Genomic DNA, 17,092 nt, shown 5'->3' with positions numbered 1-17,092 from the left:
GACAGTTTCCCATGATGCCAGCATTTGCAATGACTATTAATAAATCACAAGGACAAACTCTAGACAGAGTAGGAATATTCCAACCTGAACCCATTTTTGGACATGATCAGTTATATGTTGCTTTCTCTTGAGTTCGAAGAGCATGTGACATTAAAGTTGTAACTACTTCATCACATGGGGAATTAGTCAAGCACTCTGAAAGTGTTTTTACTCTTAATTTGGCATACAGGGAGATATTAGAATAAGTTTAATCAATTTACCAGTCATTGTTTTTATCAATGTTATTTTTATATCATGTTTTCGTTGTTTTCATATCATGTTTTCATTGTTTTTATGTCATGTTTTTATTGTTTTTATTTCATGTCTTTGTTGTTATATCATGTTGCTATTGTTTATTTATTAATCAATTTATATATTATTTTCATATACATTTTACTAATTTTTTTCATCTCTGACACTTCTATTAGAGAGAAAGGGTGAATGGCGATATTAATATATTTCTTCTAATTAATTTCCTCTCAATGTGCACGAATCTGTGCACCAGGCCACTAGTCCTATATAATAAAAGGATAATATGCAAATCAACCAAACGGTGGAACAACCAGTCGCTATGACTCACACTGACCACCAGAGGGCAGGCACTCAATGCAGGAGCTGCCCCCTGGTGGTCAGTGCACTCCCACAAGGGGAGTGCTGCTCAGCCAGAAGCCCTGGTGGGGAGTAGGCCTAAGCTGGCAGTTGGACATCCCCCGAGGGCTCCCGGACTGCGAGAGGGTGCAGGCCAGGCTGAGGGATCCCCCTCCCGAGTGCACAAATGTTGTGCACTGGGCCTCTAGTACAAGAATAAACTCTGTGTTTTGTGTACACACAAGTGTAAACCTACTTTTGCCCAACCCCTGCATTATAAGTAGACACCTAATTCATCCTACCTGGAGAAAGTTTGTGCGTAATGAATGGTGATGGTCGGAGCAAAGAAGAGGATAACTCAGAGAGGAAACTTCCAGTGGCTGTCCAGGATTGGCCAGGAAGAGTGAACATGCATTGAGAGGAGTTGTCCAATGTGAAGTGTCCAGATTAAGTAGCCCTCAAGAGGTTTCTCCATCCTTAGCTGTGATTCCAAGGTCCCTGAACCACATTCTGAACACTAAATCAGCTTCCTGGGTACCATTATCTCAGAAGAAGGTATTCTGGACAATGGACACTGTCATTAGAAATGACATCATTTGTGAATTTTTGTATGCCTAGCAGCCTCTTATAAATTTGTATTGTGGGTCAGTCATGCTGAGTCTGGCTCCCAGATAAAAGGGAAGTTTAGGACCTCTGACAAAGTCCCTGTGCTGGAAGTGTGGCAATCTACCCCTTCCCGTGATGCCACTCTTAGGGGGTCTTTCCTGGATAAACAACAGCCTCTCCTTCATCACTCCTCTTCAAAATACCACAAGCATTATAAGAAGGAGGAAATGATATAATATGTGGGTCCTACTCCTGTATATTACAATGCCCTTTTTGGACAATGGATGTTTCATGTGGTGTGTGTGTGTGTGTGTGTGTGTTTATTTTTGTTGTTGTTTGCTTGCTTTTTAGCATTTTCTCTTAATCCAGAAATATTTATTGAGTGCCTTCCATGTGGAGCATACATTTTAGTTGGAGGACTTGGACAATAACAAGAAACCCAATAGAATAGTCTGTTATGTTATGTAGTGTGCTACAAGGTTAGAAAGTAGTAGGTATGATGGAAGAAGAAGTATGGTGGGGAACGGAAGAGCAGCAATGCAGTGGTGGATGTGTGGGTTTAAGTGGGGTGACTGTGGAGAGGGTGGCATTTGAGAGAAGACTTGGAAGAGGTGAGAGAATTCTTGCAGATACCTTGGGGCAGCGGTTCTCAACCTGTGGGTCGTGACCCCTTTTGGGATCGAACGACCCTTTCACAGGGGTCGCCTAAGACCATCAGAAAACACATATAAATTACATATTGTTTTTGTGATTAATCACTATGCTTTAATTATGTTCAATTTGTAACAATGAAAATACATCCTGCATATCAGATATTTACATTACGATTCATAACAGTAGCAAAATTACAGTTATGAAGTAGCAACGAAAATAATTTTATGGTTGGGGGTCACCACAACATGAGGAACTGTATTAAAGGGTCGCGGCATTAGGAAGGTTGAGAACCACTGCTTTGGGGAAAACACAGGGCTGGAGGCAGGAGCATGCCTGGCATAGTCCAGGAATAACAAGGAGCCAGTGTGACTAGGACAGTAAGTGAGGAGGAGAGAAGTAGGAGGCATGGTCCTGGAGGGCTGGTGGGACTCTGACTTTCACTCAGCGTGACAGGGAGCTTTGGGAGGACACTGAGCAAAGGAGAGAGGAGGACCTGGCTTTACATTTAAAGGGTCTGTCTGGCTATTGTATTGAGAATAAACTGCAGGAGAGAAAGTGAAGAGAGAGACCGGGTAGGAGGCTATTGCAGTCCTCCGGCGAGAGACGATGGTGCCTTGACCAGGTGGCAGCAATAGAGGTGGTTGAGGAGTAAATAGTCTGGTTATTTTGAAGGTAGAATCAATAAAACCATTGGTTTGAACAATAATAAACGCAAGAGGGGAGTCAAGGAAGACTCCAAGGATTTTGGTCTAACCAAAGAAAAAATGGAAATGCCATCAAACTGAGATGGGGAAGGTGATACGTAGAGCAAGTGGGGGTGGAGGAGAGATACATGGAGTTTAGTTTTGGGATATATTGTCTGAGATGTCTGTTAGACATCACGCAGAAATATCAAGTAGGCAGTTGCATATACATGTCTAAACGCAGTAGTTAGAATCCTAGAAGAAGTTAATCTTTCTTAATGGTCTGAATGATTTAATATTATTCCTAAATACATCTGTAGCTTGTAAAACTCCTATCAAAAAACATGCCATGGGCCTCTGCATAAGGACTTATTCACTGACTGATTTCTGGGACTGAAATCAGAGAGACAGTGTTTACGTGTGTAAACAAGAGCAGAAGGGTGAGGATTTTTGTTTTAGGCCTTGCCTTTCACTGCAGAAGCCCCAGTGATTCCATGATTCCTTTTTTTAAGGGGAAAAAATGTTAAGCAAAGTGGGCAAAAGTAAGGTTTATTTTTTCAAACGCTCAGTATAAACAAATCAAGCTTTTCTGTGTATATACATCATGGCAGTTGAATAAAATATTATGAAGTTATTTTCATATTTTAATATTTATGTAAATATTATCTTAATAATTAAAATTGTATTTATTGTCATTGTTTTTTGTTGTTGTTAATCCTTACCTGAGGATATTTTTCCCATTGTTTTTTTAGAGAGAGTGGAAGGGAGGGAGAGACAGGAAGAGAGATAGAGAGAGAAACATCGATGTGAGAGAGCCACATAGACCGGTTGCCTCCTGCACAGGCCCTGACCGGGGCTGGAGATCAAACCTGCAATCCGGTATGTGCCCTTGACTGGGAATCTAACTGGTGGTCCTTCATGCATGGACCAACGCTCTAACCACTGAGAAACACCAGCCAGCATTTATTGTCATTGAAACAGATGTTAGTTATAAAAAATTAATGAATTAGTCTATGCTGGCTATTTTCTTGAGAGAAGGAGGTATGTTATCTTTATTCAGCAGGAAGAACTCTGAGTTCTTATGGGTTGGATCTAAGTCTGTGCAAAACGTACCTTTTGACCTCTAATTTACTTTTTGTCTACTTTTTAGTTAGCCTAAGTAAGCAAAAAGGATCTATTTTAAAAATACCTAAATCGGTACACTGGAATAACACTGGCAGTTCCTACCCCCAACGGAGATGGAAAGTTTTTATTCTCAATCTTATGCTCCGTTTATAAGAGCATCGGTCAAGCTTGTCTCTATCTCATTAGCCCCTCTACCAGCCTCTGAGGCAGGCGCCGAATGAGTCCCCTTCACAGGCGTGGACACTGCCTCCGAGGGACGAAGGTACTGCCCCAGAGTTCACAGAGCCAGAACTCGGACCCGGGACTGTCTGCCTCCAAAGCCTGACCTCTACTTGCCAGAGCACGGAGCAAAGTAAAACCACCCAGAGCATTCCAGTTAGTATTATAGACCACGAGGCCATGCAGAATGACCCCTTTATGATAGACCTGAGACACACGGAGCAAAGTAAAACCACCCAGAGCATTCCAGTTAATATTGTAGACCACGAGGCCAATGACCCCTTTTATGATAGACCTGAGACTTGGGCTCAGTCAGAAACTTCGGGTGGTTGCTAAACCAATCCTTGACATGAAAGGGTTTGTGGGAAAAGTCTCTTTTTTGGCCTCTGCCCCATTGAGTGGTAGGGCTACTTGGGTGGTATGACACCTATGGACTGAAAACCATCAAACGCTGAAGGAAACACCTGACCATCTCTTGCACAGAAGTCTGCTGGTGCCAACTGCCAGAGCTGGGCCAGGCTGCTCGGAGAAGGCGCCTGAGAGCTGGGAGTCTGCAGCCAGCCCGCCCCAAGGAGACATGAGTGGTTCAGGACCTGGAGGCACTGACCTCAACTCCAGGCTCAGGAAGGAGGGCTGGGCTCTGTCCCCTCAGTACAAGCTAGAGTGCTGAAGAGCAACAGGGTCAGCTCCCACCCCAATAACCCTCCACGGGGACCCTTGGGAGGAACATCCCTCACCTCAGCAGTTGCTATTCAGTCTGTTTGCATGGGTATACCCTTGCTTCAGAACTAGTTTTTGGTTCATTACCAATCTCAGTCATGCAAATGGACTCCCAGGACCCCAAAGATCTCTCTCATAATTCGAACAACTAAGGATTGGTGCCTGGCACAGCGTGGGGTGCCCCAGGGCCCTGTTCTCACATCAGACATTATTCTGATTGGTTAGTGCCTATAGGCCTTATTGGTTGTTAAATATTTTGAATATAACCCTGCCCTACCCCCAATAAAATGGAACACTGAAGGCATTTCTGTGAGCAGGTGATGACAAACCTGGGGTCCAGGAGGGCAAAATTTAAACCTATAATTGGGTCGTAAGTTCACTGGTTCTCTGATAGGGACCCGTTGATAGTATCCCAGGCTATTCACTATCTAGAAAGAAAATACCTACAGTGGTTATACCTGGAAAGGTAATAAGCAGAGGTCAAGCAGGGCCCAGGAAACATAATTTTGATTCATGTTTTCACAGGGCCTAAGTTTAAGAAGATTGAATTTACAGGAGTACATCTCTCTACTCCAGTCCTACCTGTCATTAGAAAAATGGTTACTACTTTGAAACGTGGCTTGTTTGCTTCCATAGATCAGTTGGTGACGACCTGCCCAGAGGAGGTGAAAGGTTCATTGTAAGCCGAGCTCCCCTCACCCTGATTTAGGTGTTAGTGCCAATCACTTGCCTTTTGCAGCTGTGGGAACAGTTTTCAAAGTTGATTTATTTCTGAGCTGGACTAGCAGTTCTACATGGTGTTTTTTTGTTTTGTTTTTTTAAATGGAATCTTTCACAAACACAGTAAATACCCACACATGGTGGATTTCCGGGGTATGTGAGGGGTCCTTGCGCCCATCCACAAAGCACGAAACTGATTTTTAGATGGTGCAAGTCAAGATATGCTGAGCCCTTTGACTCAGGGATTTTTAACCCAAACCATGTGAACTGGATGGGGAAAATAATACATTTTTATTTTCACTAACATCTCCCTGAAAACTTGCATTTCCCTCAATTATTAATGTAGCCAACAAACTGCAGTAATGTAGATTACTACATTACTACATTACTTCTGCCCAGTAGACGGCTTTCCAGCACAGGCACAGCTCATGTGGCAGCTCCTCTGTGAAGCCTTCGTATCCATTGCTCTTCCAGTCCCACAGCACCTTGTGCACCCGTCACCACCCAGTCACATGCAATAGGCTTATTTGCTCACACATCTTCCTGCCCACCGCTCCAAGGATGAATCCCTTGTTTCTTACCTTGGGACCCTTCCCCTGTGCTACCCTTCCCCTAGCACAGTGCCTGGTCATAGTATATTCTTAGTAAATGTTGGCCGAAGGAGAAGATAATAGATCAATGATGAATATTTTAATAGTTCCAGGAAAAAAATTGTAGATTTAAACAGAGATCTTAAGAATAGTACTTAGATGTGAGCTTTTGCTTTTGTGTGGCAAACAGTTTATTCTGACTTAGTGTCATGAAGATAAAATCAAATTTAGAACAATAATGGCTTCTTTTTCAAATGTACTTTTATGCTCTCTTTTTTTTCTCCTTTATACTTTCACTCTGATGACAGTGGTTTGCTACTTCCATTAGGTTGTCAACCTGTTCGAGAATCTCACAGGGCAAGACTAGAGTCTAATTCTAACTCGACTCCATTACCCAGACCACTTAACCCCTCTGAGCTTTGGTTCCTGGAACTGCTTGCTCAGTGGTTTCTACAGTAATTTCGATGACTTAAATTCTAAAGCATTTTAAGGCTTCAGGAGCTTGAAGTTGGGGACTACAGGTGATAGGCTTCTTTCACATTGTTTGTAAGTGGCCCTTGTGAAATCTTATTTAGGAGCATGACAAAGACAAATACTGCAAGATTTCATTTATATGTGGAATCTGAAAAGTGAAACAAATGAACAAACAAAACAAAACAGATATGTAGATACAGAGAACTAACTGATGGTCGCCAGCAGGGAAGGGATGGGGGAAGAGTGAAAAAGGTGAAGATTAAGAGGTACAAACTTCTAGTTATAAAATACATAAGTCACAGGTGTGTAATCTAAAGCGTAGAAAATATATCAATCATGTAATAACTTTGTAAGGTGACAGTTACTAGACTTACAGTGGTGATCACTTCATAAGGCAGATAAATGTCAAGTTACCATGTTGTATACTGAAACTATTATATGTCAACTGTAATAATAAAAATAGATAAATAAATAACATGTGTTAAAGACTAGTCAAGTGTAAAGATGTGAGCTGGGTGCTGCAGGGGTGGAAGATAGAAGTGACACCTGCCGCCTGGGAGCACCCATCTTGCAGGTGCCACAGCTCACGACACATACCGTGACCATGTCACTGACAGTGAGTTACTATAGCACAGGGAGAGGCCAGAGTTCATCCTTCTGAGAGGCCTTGCCAGCACTCAACACTGTCCTCCGGTCTGGGAGGGGCACCGCAGCACCGCCCGCAGGCACCTGCTCGGTCAGAGCAGTTCCAGCCGCTTGAGCTTTACTTGATGCCGTCCCCGGGGCTCTGACCCAGAATCCCAGGGAGGGAGACCTCTGAGGAAGCTATCATCTCCTAGTCTGTTTTTGTCATGGTGATTTTTAAAATGTGCTTTTTAGACAGTATTTTATCAATGAGCTCAGGATACAATATATTATTAAGCAAAAGCAAGATACACTATGTACAAGGATAGGATAGGATAGATATCATGCATAAGGTCAGCAGTGTGACCTACGCAGAAGGTTCCTGAGAGCTAGAAGAGGGCTGATTCATCTTTCGCTGGCAACGCTCATAGCCATTCCTGGTGCACATTAAGCATTAAGTAGCTCTTGACTTAATAAATATACACTTAAGTTACTAAGATTCATAATGAGTAGAACCAAGAAAAAAATGCTGATTGTGAGGCAATAAGGGAGCAAGAAATAGACTCTCTGTCAGGCCCCCTTTATAAAGGGGCTTTGTTACAAGGATGGACAGTAAAGGAGATGGAAAACTCAGGACTGTCCCCACACGGAGGCACATAGTGGTTGGAAGTATGGACTCTGGAGCGAGGCCATTTGGCTTCAGGTTGTGTCTCTGCCACTTACGAGCTGTGTAGCATTCATCAGACTCCTTAACTTCTCTGTGCGTCAGTGCCACCACCACCACCATCGTCATCTACTTCATAGAGTTACTGTGGAAAAGGAATTAATTCATACTTGTAACAATGCCTTGAATGTTCTTTAGCACATAGTAAAGGTGCAATAAATGTTAGCTATTATTGTTGTTGTTGTTAATATTGATACTATTAGAATTATTCAAAACTAGGATTCAGTTTAGGTGCCTGAAAATCCATGATTTGCCCTCAGTCTCAGGAGATGGATCACCTCCTGTCTTATGTCCACCAGTTAACTGGCTCAGCTGTTCCTTTTTGTCTCTTCTCATTTCTCTGGTGCGACTAATGGGCTGCTCATCTCCATGATTCCCGGGTCATACTTCTGAGACAAGGAGGAACCGGCTGCCTTGTTTGAGCAGTTCTCATGCCTGGCCAGCTCACAGGGTGTTCTCCAGCCTGAAGACTGGCCACCACTGGGCCGGAGCTCTTGTCCAGTTGCCCGTGGCCAGGGTGGGTCCAGCTGCAGCTGATCTCAGAAGGGGATCGTGGGCACTGAGGGAGCTCTTGTAATTATGGGACCTTAAATTATTCTGAAAAGAGGACTCATAGAATAAAGAAAGGGTATAAAACAAAAAACTTAACACTGTTAAAGAGACATGACTTTTGGCGTTTTCCAACCAGCATACCAATTCATTTTCTAAGGCCCATTAGTTTCTGGTAAGATCCTCAAAGGAAATTATGTGGCTAAGAACTGTGGCAATGAAACAAAACCTCAGAGGTCTTTTCTGAACCCCTGCCTTTCTAGGTCATGCCCTTTCCACCTCTGCATTAGTTCAGGCTGCAGCATGTCTATTTTCTGGCATCTTATTCAATTCTTTCCATCCCGTGGACCAGCCAAGAAAACATAGTATAATGTATAAACTACTCACAGAGATGCCAATGGACTAATTATTTTCTATGTCCGAATGAGCCTTACCTTTGGGAAAGCTCTTTTGGGGAACATTAATGGCACATGTGCACGTTCTCATAGACCATATCCCTCTCACTCTCACTGCCATGGACCCGCATCTGTTCACCACTCCCTGTGTTTTCACTGTGATCAGAACAGCATTTCACTCCCTGGAAGCTGACCATGGCCACTTTCAGACCACCTGAGCGCTGGAGTGATGTGTGATAGAAATGGCTGTTTGCTGCAATGCCTATAGCTCAGCATGAAGCAGACAGCAGGAAATGGGTAGAACCTTTAGGGGGTCAGGGCTGTGTAAGATCATTGTTCTTTCTGGGCCATCTCTTTTCCCCAGAGGCCTGTGATTTGGTATTTCTTTGGCCAGATACTAGCTCTGGAAACATTGAACAGAAAGCATTCCATCCCTTATTACTCAACGTGTTCTTTCCAGAGCCGCCGAGAAGGTTGTGTTGGGTTTCACGGGCTGCAGAGTTTGAGTCTGCTATTTAGCTGAGACAAAAATCTCTGCGTTCCGTGCCCAGCTTGAATATTATGCCCAACACTTGAAGGAGGGGAAGCAGCATTTGAAACATTTTCATTGTCCCCACGTGTGATCTGGGTATTAAATGTTTTGAACTAAAAAATATCTCACAACCCAGTGGAAGGTCAGTGTCACATGTTTCTGATAATAAAAAATAATCACTCTTTCCTGCCTTCCTCTCACAAAAAATGAAAATAAAATATAAAGTAAAATAAAATAAAATAAAATAGGTCTTGAGCTGTGAGATGAATTTCCTCAAATGATCAAAACCAAAGGGCTGTTTGAGCTTCCTTAACCCTGTTAGCAATAAAAAGGTCAAAATAGCTATACATACCCTGGATTGAAAAAAACAATTTAAAGACTTTTGCTGACACATCTAATGATCTCAAATAAAAGTTATTTGAACATAAAAATAAGGACCTTTTAAAGATGTGGGTAGCAATATCCACCTGTTCTCTCAGGAAAAAACAGCTGCATTTTCAGAAAATTCCAAATGGTTTTCAAAGCCAAATATAACAGGATCTTTGCTGCTGATGTGTTCATTTAGTTTGGAGAATAATTTTTAATGCTCAAAAATTGAAAATTCAATATCGGTCATTTTAAAGATTGTAAAATGTATTTCAGTCCCAGGCTGACAAACAATACAACTCTTTTGGATGTCCTTTCCTTTGTTAGCTGTGTAAGGACAACAGTGTTGAGGGAAGACTTCAAGAATGGAGAGACCATGTGTTACAGGCTCAAGATTAGCTTCTGATCCACTAGTGGCTTCAAGAAAGGACCTCAAACTTGCATTTCAGCAGTGGTCCAGGGCCCACCTGCCTCATGGAAAGGTGTGAAGTCCTCTTACACATTGTGATTCTCTCTCAGGAGCCATGTGGGGTGGGGCATCTTCTCTTCTTCCTGACCCCAGATGGATAACCCTGCCCTATTATCTGCTTTGGCACAGAAGGAAATCACTGGGCAGTTGCCATCTTTCAGTTTCCTGCACATGTGTGTAGCTACGGCCAAGGTAAACCGGTCCCTTGGGTTTATTTGGAGTTAAATTAGCTGAGCTGTTTGTTTCCTCTGAGCCATATACAGATGCTTTTTGAACTATCTTTGTGTCTGAGGGATTTTTTTTCATAGTATCAGCACACCACTTCCTCCACGCCATTGCTTTGAACAGTTTTGCAGAGGGCGATATTCTTGCTGGCCACCAGCCTAGCCAAGCAAAGTGATGATGGATGGATGGCAGCAAACCTTTACTAGTGTATTTCATGTCTGTGCATGACTGCATGAAACGATTTCTCTTCCACTAATTTTGGCAGATAGGGTGGGATATCAGGCATTGGCTCCCCCATTCGAATGATACTCAAAGTTTAGGCTGAAATAATGTCCTCGGATGACCCTTTGCCTGCTCTCTCTTCCTGACAATTCCATGGACTCTTTTGAATGTGGATTTCTACTTAACTTTTGATGCTTCCAGATTCTCTGGTCCTGTTAAAGTTTAGAAAGTAAAGCCATTTCTTTCTTTCTTTCTTTCTTTCTTTCTTTCTTTCTTTCTTTCTTTCTTTCTTTTTAAAAAATATTTTTATTGATTTCAGAGAGGAAGGGAGACGAAGAGAGAGATGGAAACATCAATGATGAGAGAAAATCATTGACTGGCTGCCTCCTGCATGCCCCCTACTGGGGATCAAGCCCAAAACCCAGGCATGTGCCCTTGACTAGAATCGAACCTGGGACCTTTCAGTCCACAGACAAAAGCTCTATCCACTGAACCAAACCGGCTAGAGCCTTTGACTAGAATCGAACCTGGGACCTTTCAGTCCACAGACAGAAGCTCTATCCACTGAACCAAACCGGCTAGGGCCTTTAAAAAAAAAAATCATGTGATTTTTATTTTTTTATAACTTTATTTTTATTTTATTACAATAAAAATAGTCATTCTTAATTTTCCTTTTATTGTACTTTAAATATTGTTAGTAATGATCTTTGAGTAGTTTTAAATGTTGATATACAAACATGTATAGTGCTTTTACTAACACATTTTATAAATATTATGCCCTTTTCCATAAATTCATATATTTTTGTGATGAAAATAGTAATATTTTATAGTATCTCCAGAATAAATTCTAAATTCTTAAGTACTTCTATACATACGCTAAAGAAAACAAAACTAGAAATTAAAATACAATAAGTTTGGAGTGATTTTTATACTCCGAGATTTATGCATTAAAAAAAAACCTGATTTGACTTTTACCACATTCTGATTTTACATTTTAAAAAATGTAATTGCTTTTTCTTGTGGAGAAATAGTTGGGTGTGGGAGTTACACTTAAGTAAATTCACCGCTGAGTTGATCCAGTCCTTTCATGGACTTTATTTTTGGAAAAGCCCAAATCTTAGCAAACTGATAACAGGTACCAGTTATTTCCCTGAGTAATATGTTGTACGCTGTCTTTTGTATTGTCTTGGTGCATTTTAGAATGTATTATCATTTTAAAACATTTTTTAAAGCTGCATTTTAAGGCTGATGATAGACACATCCCAGACAGTAATCTTTAATGAATTCAGAGTAGAAAGGAACGTGTTACTGCTGTTCCCATTGCTTACACTTCTACATGTTGCTTATGCCTCTAAAGATTTTGAGATTCCTCATCTCTGTGTATCTCTGGGCATTTTTTAAAAACTCTTGTCTATATTTTCAAGATACAAGGTGGGGAAGAAAACCTTGGCTCCACATTTGTGCAGTTAGAGGTTGAAGAGAATTCAGTAGACACCTCTAGTGAAGAATTATCAGAAATGGGCCTCCACAGAGCACAGTGTATTCTGCAACTGGAATAAATCAGGATAGCAAGTCCTGTGTGCAGAAGCCTCTGTCCTTTGGAGAATAAAATTTCACATTGGTGATCTTCACATTGGTTTTCCGTGAGTTCCCAGCCAACAAGAGTAGGATCCTGTGTGTGTTTGCTGTGTGGTATTAAATTCTGCTGAAGCTCTATTTGACTCTTGGCACTACTGTCCTTCACGTCAGAGTGCCATCATCTTGAGCTGAACTTGGGCATGATAATAGGAATGTGGTTTTGTTTCTCACTTGTTCAGATCTTGCCTCAAAGCCTGTTTTCTCTCAGTTCAATATATGCCACCTCTGAAAACATTCACAGACCATTATTGTTCTCTCTCTTCATTTCTCAATCACTTAAAAAAAAAAAAAAAGCAGCCTTGAAAATAAGCTCTGTCTTCCATTTCCTAGTTGGTTGAGACCACCCCAAAGCCCCAAAGAGCTCTTGGGCATGTTCCTAGTGCACTGAAGAAAAGTCCTGCCGGTGTGGCTCAGTTGGTTGGGTGTCATCCCGTGCACTGAAAGGTCACCAGTTCAATTCCCGGTCAGGGCATAGTATTCCTGGATTGTGGGCTTGATTCCTGGTATGGGGTGTGCAGGAGGCAGCCGATCAATTTTAAAAAATTATATTACTTATATTTTTCAAATTGTTCCATGTATGATTTTTTAATAAAAAATATTTTTTTTTTATTTGAAGGAAGTTAACTATAAAAAGTGGGAGAAACATAAAGAAGTTAACCCTAGACAATGGGACTCTACTCTATGGCGTCTCCCTCCAACCAAATGTCTTCTTTCATCTCAACAAAAAGACCACTAATTGAACATCATTTGGGTTAACAACTGCTCTCTCTTTAAAAATAAAAGGCAAGCCCGGCCAGCGTGGCTCAGTGGTTGAGTGTAGACCTATGAACCAGGAGGTCACGGTTTGATTCCCGGTCAGGGCACATGCCTGGGTTGTGGGTTCGATCCGCACTGTGGGGCGTGCAGGAGGCAGCCGATCAATGATTCTCTCTCATCATTGATGTTTCTATCTCTCTCTCCCTCTTCCTTCCTCTCTGAAACCAATAAAAATATTTTTAAAGAATAAAATAAAAGGCAACAACTTGATTTCCTTCTTACATCTCGATGAGATCATATTATCTTGGGGAAGGGAATCATGACCTATGGGTCAGAAATACTTTGGGACAGGAGCCCCTTAGGGTTCCGAGTGGGGTCAAGGGAAAATGTAGGGCTGGCTTGGGGAAAGGGACAGAGGCTGAGGCTGGAGCGCTCCACAGGGTGATGAACCTCTCTCCCCTCCGCCACCTCCAGGTCCTTTCCTTTGAAGACTTGGAACTGAAGTTTCAGTTTAATCACATTATGTATTAAATAGACTTTTGCGGGCTGGCCCATCAACATACCCTCAAGTATACTTGTATGGACTGGTTCTCAAATAGAAATGCCTGCCCCCCAAGGACTGTGGAGCACCCCACACTCACATCAGCCTCGGCCTGACTGGCCCTTCCCCTGTCAGTGATTTGTGAAGCGACCCTGTAAGATCAGATGAGCTGGATCCACACCAGCACCCGCACTGCACAAAACAGGGATAAATTCCTGTTCCTTCCATCATATTGTCAAACGTGCAGAAATAACAGAAGCAAAACCAATGAATCACCAAAGTAGTAATCAGTAAAAGCCTATTGTGCACACACCAAAAAGACAGTTTGCAAACAAGGAGCACTCAAACCAAAACATGGAGTGAGGCTCGGGGCATATTGTTATAAAGCAACTAATAGGGTGAGGAAGCAGTGACTGCTTATTCCTCACAATGATTGGTTATGATATTAGGATGTGCTTAAATGATAGCGCATTGGTCAGTGGTTACCATATATCAACCTTGGGAAACAGTTTAAGTTTTGCTTATGATTTCCAGAGGCATAAAAGCAAGATATGACCCAGGTCAAGTTAGTCTTGCAAAATAAACAAATTCAGTTTGGCTTGTATGACTTTACTGGTTTCATCTGCTCAGGGAATTTTCAAAATAAAAGTAGAAAATTTTTGGTCTTCGTTTTTTATTTGCACAGCATCAACTCAGATATGAAGTAAGCTCCCTGAGGGTGGAGAATTTTGTCTGTTTGCTCAATGCCCTGTCCCCAACACCTAAGACAGTGCGTGTTGAATGACTGCTACATGCAGGGGCTCTAACAGTGTCCCTGCTCGCTAGTTAGCCATGCAGTCAACACACAGATAAAAAGATCACAGAAAACATCTTTATTACTAGAAAGTAACTTTCTTTGTGTATTTGTCTTTTTGGTTGGAGAAGAGGGCTGAGAGGTTGGATGTGGGGCCAGGAAAGGCATCGATGGCAGAGCCTGGAGTTGGAGAAGCTAATCTGGAAGGAGACCGCTGTGGTGATGGAGAGGGACCGTGGTTAGGGATGGAAGGGGATGCTGGCCAAAGTGGAGGTTATGCTAACAGGTTATTCTTGACCTTTGCCCCACAGCACCCCTTCAGCTACTTATTTGCTTTGCTAGCAACTGTCACCCAAGAGCCAAGAGGAACACCCGGGTTGGGTTCTGTTTAATTGTTGCTCAGTGGGTTTTTGTTTGTTGTTGTGTTTTGTTGGTTTTTAATAATGGTAAGGGTGAGGCAGGGAGAGGCCATTTAGTTTGGGGTTTTTTTACATTGTCCATTTATCTTTCTGAGAGTACCCTACAAAACATAAACCACATGTGGTTTTCATACCTCAAATCTTTGTGGTTGGTTACTCTCAAACTAGTCAATATTTAAAGGTAGTCATGGAGTTGCTTTTACATAAGCCACCAACTGACCATTCTGTTGGAATGGTTCTGAAACAGAATGAAATGGTCCTAGACTGAAGGAAGCAGCTTCCATAAAGCAGGGAAAGTTAGCATTAAGCAAAAGGACAAAACAAAACCAAAAACAAAACACCCCCCCCTCCCCAAAATGCTGAAGCTAATCACCCTGTGATCGCACCTTTTCTGAGCCTGTTGCCCCTGTTTGGAATTGAGGGAACATGTGTGTGCATTGGTCCAGTAGGAAGCACTTCCGTTGTCTTTCCTGTGGTTGAAAGGGTCGCCATCCCATCAGGAGACGACCTGGTAGTGTTTACCAACTGTCTGTTTTCAGAGCTGCCAAGGGGGAGGCCGAAAGTTCTTGAAGTTGCAAAGTCAGATGGGAATCTGGGGTAGAACAAATTCTGTTTGGGGGCAAGCCACTGAGAAAAGCAGGGCCTGCTAAGAAACAGGAGGAAAAAGCACCTTGCACATCTGTGACCGTTTGCAAATAAGGAGAGACAAGGTTCCCTCTCAGATTTGTAGAGAGCAGCTGTGAGCAGAGCCATCAAACTCTGCTCATGACTTTAAACGGAGCCCAGGGATATGCAAATATCTGCAGAGCACCAGAAACAATGGCTCTCAGCTTTGCCTGATCCCATGCCCACTTTTAATAACAATATTTTCTAATGTCCTCTTCACACACTTCAATGAACTTTCACACATAATTTTCTCCAAAATCCATGTAATTTTTATCTAATTAAAAAGAGGAATAAGAGGAATCTATATATATAAAAGCCTAAGCAACCGTTCAACCATCTGACCGGTAGCTATGACGTGCACTGCTGACCATTCTGTTGGAATGGTTCTGAAACAGAATGAAATGGTCCTAGACTGAAGGAAGCAGCTTCCATAAAGCAGGGAAAGTTAGCATTAAGCAAAAGGACAAAACAAAACCAAAAACAAAACACCCCCCCCTCCCCAAAATGCTGAAGCTAATCACCCTGTGATCGCACCTTTTCTGAGCCTGTTGCCCCTGTTTGGAATTGAGGGAACATGTGTGTGCATTGGTCCAGTAGGAAGCACTTCCGTTGTCTTTCCTGTGGTTGAAAGGGTCGCCATCCCATCAGGAGACGACCTGGTAGTGTTTACCAACTGTCTGTTTTCAGAGCTGCCAAGGGGGAGGCCGAAAGTTCTTGAAGTTGCAAAGTCAGATGGGAATCTGGGGTAGAACAAATTCTGTTTGGGGGCAAGCCACTGAGAAAAGCAGGGCCTGCTAAGAAACAGGAGGAAAAAGCACCTTGCACATCTGTGACCGTTTGCAAATAAGGAGAGACAAGGTTCCCTCTCAGATTTGTAGAGAGCAGCTGTGAGCAGAGCCATCAAACTCTGCTCATGACTTTAAACGGAGCCCAGGGATATGCAAATATCTGCAGAGCACCAGAAACAATGGCTCTCAGCTTTGCCTGATCCCATGCCCACTTTTAATAACAATATTTTCTAATGTCCTCTTCACACACTTCAATGAACTTTCACACATAATTTTCTCCAAAATCCATGTAATTTTTATCTAATTAAAAAGAGGAATAAGAGGAATCTATATATATAAAAGCCTAAGCAACCGTTCAACCATCTGACCGGTAGCTATGACGTGCACTGACCACCAGGGGGCAGACGCTCAACACAAGAGCTGCTGGGCTGCCATGATTTGGCAGCTGCGGTTCTCTGATGACACACCCGGAACCAGAGAAGAGGGAGCCTGATTCCGGGGTGCGTCACCCGAGAACCACTCTCACAATCCAGGACCCCTCAGGGGGTGTCGTAGAGCCAATTTTGGCCCAATCCCTGCAGTCCAGGCTGAGGGACCCCACCTGCGCACGAATCCATGCATCGGGCCTCTAGTGTAACTTATAAAATAACTTCAATTTGGAAGTGATCAGATACAACTCATTATCAAACAACATGAAGTAAGTGGTCAGGTATTTGCATCTACACCTGTAATCACCATAAATGGAACAGCTGTAACTTTGAACTAACCTTGGTAAGAGTTAGAGACCCTTACCTCAAATGGCAATGTCTTTGGGCACATAATTTTCCAGGAGGGGTGATCAATTCTTGGTAAAAATCCAAGCAAAACAGTATTTCATTTATATGACAGTGGCATTAGTGGAAAATTCAGGAACTAATACAACAGTGCAGTAATTACTTTGAGTTTGTATGTAAAATGGAGATGAGAT

The sequence above is a fragment of the Myotis brandtii genome, unplaced genomic scaffold (genome assembly GCF_000412655.1).
Source record: "Myotis brandtii unplaced genomic scaffold, ASM41265v1 scaffold112, whole genome shotgun sequence".
NCBI lineage: Eukaryota > Metazoa > Chordata > Mammalia > Chiroptera > Vespertilionidae > Myotis > Myotis brandtii.
Note: the sequence above shows the minus strand (reverse complement) of the source record.